This window comes from Pinus tabuliformis, chromosome J (assembly GCF_031772625.1).
Source record: "Pinus tabuliformis cultivar Carrire ecotype Pingquan chromosome J, CPIR1, whole genome shotgun sequence".
Taxonomy (NCBI): Eukaryota; Viridiplantae; Streptophyta; class Pinopsida; order Pinales; family Pinaceae; genus Pinus; species Pinus tabuliformis.
The window spans coordinates 31,198,946-31,207,205 of NC_142295.1; the positions used below are offsets into that span (position 1 = coordinate 31,198,946).

At 38.4% G+C, this 8,260-nt stretch overlaps 1 long non-coding RNA gene and 1 pseudogene across 1 annotated transcript; both read right to left on the reverse strand.

The window, feature by feature from the left end:
• Positions 1–237: 237 nt before the first annotated feature.
• LOC149225294 (uncharacterized) lies at positions 238–4,097 on the reverse strand. The gene is made up of 2 exons (XR_016247662.1): positions 2,431–4,097; positions 238–1,323 (listed from the first exon to the last, which is right to left on the reverse strand). It is a non-coding gene; the product is annotated as an uncharacterized LOC149225294 (long non-coding RNA).
• Positions 4,098–4,598: 501 nt separating this feature from the next.
• On the reverse strand, positions 4,599–7,047 carry LOC149225295 (SWI/SNF complex component SNF12 homolog pseudogene; annotated as a pseudogene).
• Positions 7,048–8,260: the final 1,213 nt, after the last annotated feature.

Below are 8,260 nucleotides of genomic sequence, written 5' to 3' on the forward strand. Positions count from 1 at the left end.
TGTTTTCTACATTCAGTTTCTCCCTTGAAAATATATTTATCAATGAAATCAAAACTTGAGATCTCTTTGGAAACTCCTGAACAAAAAAAGGCTATCAATGCAAGCATATCTCAAGCATGAATAATCTTTATTGATAAGGGCTTTTCTATAGAAGCTTTATTTCAAAAGCCTGAAGTAATATAGAGCCAAAAATAAGATACATATTGTACAAGATCCCAGTGTTGATCTTGATTTCCATTTGAATTAAAAGTATAACAACCCTTCCATAAGTAACATGTTTTCAAACAGTTATTGAAGGCCTTGGAGTTGATCCATTCAAGTCAACCACCGGATCTTCATCTAAAATAAAACTCACCAATATATTTACTGCAAGTCTGCAACCATAGAGAAATAACTGAATTGGAACCTTAAGGGCTTTTCTATAGAAGCTTTATTTCAAAAGCCTGAAGTAATATAGAGCCAAAAATAAGACACATATTGTACAAGATCCCAGTGTTGATCTTGATTTCCATTTGAATTAAAAGTTTAACAACCCTTCCATAAGTAACATGTTTTCAAACAGTTATTAAAGGCCTTGGAGTTGATCCATTCAAGTCAATCACCGGATCTTCATCTAAAATAAAACTCACCAATATATTTACTGCAAGTCTGCAACCATAGAGAAATAACTGAATTGGAACCTTAAATCACAATAATGAACAAGAAAGGCCAAGGTCTTTTGTCAACCTTCTAGAGAAAGGCTGACATGCATCTACACTCAAATCCACAGCAGCTGCAAGTGCCATGAACACTGCAGCATCCTCTAAGCATGTAACATGTCTCATTGCCAATTGAACTTATAGCTTACTGCATTTACCTTTACCATCATGTTCACCATTAAAAGTTGTTACACTCACGACAAAAGCTCCTGGAATAGGAAGTTCCATGTTTATATTGACCTTGTCTCCATTGCCTTTGGGGCAGTTTATCACCGTTCTGGACAAGGAGATTGTATTGCCAATCCCATTAAATCCGCCTCCTTCCTCCATAACCTTAAACTTGCAACTGACTTCTCCTTTTCTGCCACGTTCTCGCCATGCTTCCAAATGGCCTAATGGAAACCATGAGTTCCCTCCACAGGGACCTGGCCTTAGAATTAGCCAAGCTCCAGGATTTGACCCACTGACATGATCTGTGCCGTGAGATGGAACAAATGGAGTCACCATTGATGCAGCTGCTACTGGGGTACCAGACAGATCATGGATTAATAATAGCCACCCTTTTCTATCTTTTTTCTCTTTTCCGCTCGTCCATGCATGTATGCCATGTTCTTGTTGATTTGATCTAAACCCAAAGAAATATAACATCATGATTCACACTGATGGAACAAAGAATTTTGATACTTATTAAAGCAAAAAGAGAAACTGTAGAGTTGCCAAATCAACTGATATGCCAACCTTTTCTAGCAAACAAAGAAATATTTCATGGCATTGGTTTTAACTTTTTGGATAATCTTAATTGAAGATTACCTGGATAAGGTTTTCTGACCAGTTAAACAAACTAAACTATTCCATTTGTCACGCTCATTGCATATGCTGCTCTTTAGGTTTCATTGTTTGACATTATTTTTTGCTTTTTGGGAAATTGACCTTGTTGCTTGTGTGCTTAAAGAAAGCGTCACATTACAAGAGGTACCGAATCACAGATTGATACTTTATGCAATATAGATGAAAGAATCAGAATGAAGCAAAAATTGATGGCAATGACAAAAGTCCATAAAGTACCTGGTCAAACATATGGTGCTGTGCTTCTGCTGACTAGGGACAAGATATTGATATGAATTCAGAATATCCAGCCAACTAGTGGCAAATATACAAATCCAATGCCCAATTTTGTATTCCACTTTTAGATGTACCAAAGCTATTAGGGTGTATGTACACTAGCAGCTTGAGTATCTATTCCTACGATGGTTTGTTGTGTACTTGCAGTATCTATTAATAGGGTGACATGTTCCCCTGCAGAATCATGGAAACATGATGATATCTTCAGACCTAATTTACCCCAGAGCCCATTTCTGCCTTAAAATCTGCCTCCTTAAATTTCAGTTAATCTCATCCTCTGAATTTTCAAGCTACACTTATTAAGTTTTACTAGGGTGATACATTCCCTTGCAGAATCTTGGCAACATCGTGATATACTGGAACCAATTTTACTCCAGAATCTACTTCTACTTTAAAAGCTGCCTTCGTCATAAATTTCAGTTAATACGATACTCTAAGTTTTCAAGCTAAACTTCTTAAGTTTTCCTTACATGGACAATCTGAGAAATTTCATTTTACGTTCAGCTTCTAATAGGTTTACACTTTGAATGTACCGACAGTTTTTCGGAAAACAAAAGACAGCTTCGTCTGAATATCAAATGCTATGAGGTGAAGAGGTTTAAAAACTTGCCTGGAGCGATCACCTCTATCACGGCTAAACTTGCAGCTAAAAATAGGCTGATGAACTTTTCCTTGCGCTTGCAAAATCTAAGGACTGTCTTCAGGCTGTCCAACAAACTGGAAAACAAACCGTGGATCAGGTTCTGCTCTAACATCCAAATGCAACTCCCCTGCCTTAGATTTGCCAATGCAAACCCACCCATTATGAACCTCTACAGAACTTAAACGCATCCACTTAACATCAAGTCCAATTCGAAACTTCCCAAGCTGTTTATCACTCCCAATACCACAATTGCTCCCTTTTCCGGACTAAATTGCGACCTCCAGGCAAGGGTTTGCAGTCTTTGTTCTCCCCAACCATGAAACTGCAAGTTGCCTTTGAAAAGCAGTTTCATCAAGGTAAAAGGTGGCAGCAATTCTGTGAGAATCCGGAGCAGAGGAATCTTGCAGAAGCAAAGGAAGTGGAATAGTCTTTGTTGGATTATTGGGAAGCTTAATTTCACAAAAGCAAGAGGGCACATGCGGAGTGAATTCGTGAAGTTGCTGGTTTCGATGCTACAGGCAGCCTCAAAGCCAATGCACTAATAGAAATCTTCACAAAGGTGCAGGGATCCATGATAAAAAAAATTGTCCGTGTATAACAAAATACCAAATTGTGTATCTTTTACGAAAATGTGAACATATGTTCTTCTGGAAAGAAGGGAAATGAACAGGAACAATAATCATTTGATGACTGGGTAACAATTTTACACAGTGATTACAAGAAACAGTACTGGAACCACTAGAGACATTGACAGAGGACTCATCCGATCACCTCAGATGTAAGAACAAATGCAAACATACAAAACATTGCAGTCTCTCTGAAATTAAGAGCCACTGTAAACCTTGAAACCAGACCAAGGAGTCACCTTGGGACTAATTCTTGCAAACTAGAAAACCTCCATAAATGAGGAGAGGCATATAAGGACATGGATCAGAGCTTTCAAAAATTAGATGGGCAAGCAAACCTTTGGTTGAGTGTTTAAATTCCTCCACAGAGCTCAATTATCAGAAAAGGTTTTGAAAATCAAATATTGGAAAGAGTCTAGTATGCCGAAGAGTTGAAAAAGCAAACTGAAATCCTTGACAAAGTTCAAATCGTGGCAACAGCTTTAGAGAACTTAAAAAGAGGGAAATTATACCATCAGAAGTCCTGATTTCCTGCAAGAATTGAAGAGGAAAATTGAAATCCTTCACAGAGTTCAAGACAAGGAAATAACTTTAAGGAGCTCAGAAAGAAAGACACTATCCACAAATGACTACACTCAAAAGCACATTAAGCAATACCGTCAATGCAGAAGTGCCTAACATATCTCAGGAAGTTGCAGGCATGAACAGTAGAAGTTCAAGCGAGTCAGAGCATAAACAATGAGAAGTCTAAGGAACTCAGGACGCTAAAGGCATAAGAACGCTGAATCCATTCCAAGAACTTGAGAAGAAACTCTTCCCAGACTCTCAGTAAGGGCTGAACATAAATATTTGAATGATGAAGTACTAAAAAATCAACTATCAGCAAAACACAATGATTTACTTCTGAAAAATACAATTTAAAATACCCTAACAAGCCCTTGGGTTAACATTTGAGTTGAATCAGTATTAATAAGAGATATTCAAGAAGAATGCCCTGTGCTAGTACTAGTATTGTTACCTCTCAGAGTTCTGCTGTTTCTGGGACACTTCATAACTAGGTTCTACTGAGACTGTATCTGTTAATCCTGCATATTCTATACATTTCTATAATACATCAATGAATTAATGTTAAAGAACAAAGTAGAATTCACGAAATCTATTAATCCATCCAATGACAAAAAATAATATATGGGATTGTATTTTACTATATCAGAATCTAGTGGAGAAGCCAAGACATTCAATGCTTGGGAATATAAAATATTTTCATGTTAAGAGGAAGCTTCTACGAGGCTACGAGCTCGTCACACTTTTAACCGAAGCATTAGTACGTCCCTGAAAAGGCTAGGGCAACAAGTTACCCTGTTTTCACGGGAAACAACGCCTGAGAAGTGAATCACACAATTCTTTTCATTTCATTTTCATTTCTTTACGAATGAAATACAAACCCATCAATGCGCCATCATTTTTACTACTGAACATAGAGCCCTATTTTTGATAAAGAGACATACAAATATTAAACAGCTCGTCATGCCATTTGATCACATGCTTGTCTATATAATATACATCAAACAAATAATACAGAATTAATGGCGATTTACTAGCCAACAACAGTCGATTAATGGAACAACTTACCATTCACTGGTCCATGACAGTTGAATTTAAGAAGTAGAGGATGCCATTTGATCACATGGTTGTGTATATAATATACATCAAACAAATTAATACAAACTGAGTGGCAATTTTCCAAGCCAGAACAGTCATTTATTGGAACAACTTTTACTATAAACCAGAGGGGGCATAAATGCATATAACTACTATTAAAAGTCACTATGCTCATTTGACATACTGGAAAAGCAACATATTGCTGACTCCGAGTTCTATAAGCTCTCCCCTTTCTAATCTCAAGAATCAAGCTCTTACGTAGCTCCAGGAGGTTCATTCCCTGCTGCTGGCTTGCGGTTGAGATAACGAATGATTGCATCTTCAACCCATGGTTGATTGTAGAAGTCAGACCTGCCCTCCTTCTCAGCATTCCGGCTTGCTTCCCCGGCAACAAGCTTTAAATCCCTGCTCTGTGAGGCTATCAAAGCATTTATAAACTCCACAGGAGATTGACTAAAGCCCAGATAAAATGCTCTTCTGCGACGATGCTCATGAATCTTTTTAATTGCTCCACAAATTGCTTCATCGCAGGCATCAATGTCCTTGTGCTTCTCAATATTAGCCAAAAACGCACTCATTTCCTTCTGCAATGGGAAAGGAACATCCACTAAAACATCATAGCAAGCATGGCCAACAGGACTATTTCCTGACAATCTTATCTTGTGCTCTAAGTGGATGGGCTGCGGAGGATAGAGATGCTGAGAAAGCTTCTGGGATATAAAAGAAAACTTAATCTTCTCGCCCCCGAAAATCCTCTGCAATGGTGGGTCACAGTTAATGACCGATGGATCAGAAGGATGTTGAAGCTTCTTAGCTTTCACATACTGCCAAAGTGCAGCAATGATTCTCGGTCTTGTATCCACCTCAATGCCGAGAAGTTCAGTCAAGGAAGGCGAGAGCTTGAATTTCTCCGGAACATAATTCATTTCCAATCGAATAGATGCAGTGAATTCTTTGCTACCCTTCCGCTTTATCTCAAACCCTTCCACAGGAGTCGGTGATCTAACATTATCCCAAATAATGACAGGGTTATCAGGATACAGACTAGGATCCAAATTGACTGTGATCCTCTTAAAGAAAGACGAAAACTTGGGAAACGATGAACTCTGTTGCTTTGGAATAGTGCCGGCGGAAGCAGAAGCATCCGTCTCTATGCCATCCTCTAGAATCCTTCCGAGAATTCTCAGGGTCCACGACGGTTGCTCCAACATATGTTGTTTATCATCGGTACCACGGGCGTGGTGGTTTTGATTTGCAAAGGTGTTGAAAACATAGATTCGCAGCGTGCGCTGAAGGGAGGGCGGATTTTTCAGGGCTTCCTGGATATCAGTCTTCTTTCTGGCCAGGGCCGCGTCCACCCTAGCCTCAAATTCAAGCAACTGGGTATACAAAGCGGACTCCGGTAGTAGCGCAGCGACTCGGTCGGGAACCTGCTTCTCGGGAGCCTTGCGCTTCTTCCTCCGAGGGGCCGGGGCTAACTCTGTGGGTTTGAATGGGGACGATTGAGGATTTCCAGTTAGAGATGTGGCTCCCATGGGGCGGACAGGAGGCTTCTGCTGACCACGCTTAGGGTTTGCAGAATTAGGGTTTGACGGGGTGGAAACGCCAGGTTGTGGTGGCGTAGCAGCCAACTGGGATTGGGTCTGTGACTGTAACTGTGGCTGGACCTGGAAGTGTGAGGATGCAGGAGTCGAATGCGTAATTGTTGAGTGGAGGTTTGTCACGTGTGCGGTGGTGTTAGGACCAGGGTTCGAAACCCCCGCCATATTTGTTGCAATGGAAGAGGGATTCGGCCCAGTGGGTAATCCAACACCACCTCCTCCTATGCGCCCGGCCAGGTTGCTATTATTGTTATTATCAGTAGCCATGGCAGAACCCTAAACCCTACACCATCAACGAACTCGAACGGAAAAACAATTGAGATTTGAACCCTCACCTGTGCGTCTTCTTCACCATAGTTTATTTCATTTCTGCAGGTTGGTCGATTTCCTAGGACCCGATGACAGACAGCCTGCCCTGTTTTCCTCGCTCGGTTTTGCTAGATGGATTGGAAGAGGAATTTATTTATTGGAAAGTTCAGCCGGAGCGGACGCTCCGGATCCTCTAAACTTGGCTGCGTTGTGAGATTCAGAAGCATGGTGGGACTATACAACGAATCTATTTACATTAAAAATTCTGCTTAGCGTTACCCAAAATTCTTTGGGGATGATAATTGGAATTTAGCGGGAGTTTGCATGTGCGAACTGCGCACTTCACATGACTGTGAATCGCCGCTACATCTGGCGGGAAAACATTTGACCAGCAATCCACGTTCCCCTGATCTCCTTCCATCCGTAGTTCTAGATTTAGCGGAATATAATACTTTGTGTTGTATTAAGGTGCCGTCTTAAAATAAGAAGCGATAGTGTTATTGAAAGGGGTGAGTGACCACTAATTTTTAAGATGACTTATTTTTAAACAAATTTTACACTTTAGAATTATGTTATTATAATCTAATTTGCGTTTTAAGAGGTGGTAACTTCTAGGTAAACATCTTTTTAGTTGTTTGCTTTTTTTTTAAAGATGAAATTTTTAGATAAATATTCTTAAAATAACTTATTTTAAACAAATTTTACACTCGAAAATCATATTATTATAACACGTTCTCATAATTTGTTGAGTATCATCACTTTATAACAATGTTATCTCATAAAAATATTATCTCATAAGATAAACTTTGAATAGAGTTAAGGTTTACATAGATTTTGGCATAGCTAACAAAACATTTTTAAATTTAGTTAATATTAAATTTAAAAAATTTATCTAAAATATCTCCAATAAATCATATGAAGGTAAGTATATATGAAGGTAAGTATATTTAAGGGTGTCACCCACCCATGCCCACTAATATAGGTTAAACACAACTCATACTCATATTAGACTTAGAATGAACACTCTTTCAAGGTAATGTGCCCCTTAAAATATTGTCATTCAAGTGTAGTTTTATTAAGAAAAGTAAAGTACTCTACAACTCAAGTGATGCGGAAAAACCCCTAAACACTTCATATTTATGTGTAAAATAAAACATGTTAGTTTGGGTATATATATAAACTACTGAGTTTGAAGATGCATATAATGCACACAAATGGTTAATATATTAAATATTGGATTTCAAGACATACAATCTTGTTATGCACAACTTCAATGTACTTATTAATCCTCTATATTTACAATAAATACTATGTTAATACAAAATTAAATTGGATATCTATGATAGTCTAACACTATGTTAATACAAAATTAAATTGGATATCTATGATAGTCTAACACAGGGAATTTTTATATATATATAATATAGAGTGAATTACAGGATGTCTATATAGCCATCATTGAAACCAATCATGTGAGAACATAAAAGAAAATAAACTAGTTGGTTTGGGATAAGTAACCTTCTTTAGGAATATATACCCGTAGACTAATAAATTAGGTCTTATGTGAAGTTAGGAAAGGTGACGAAGTGCAATGAAGGT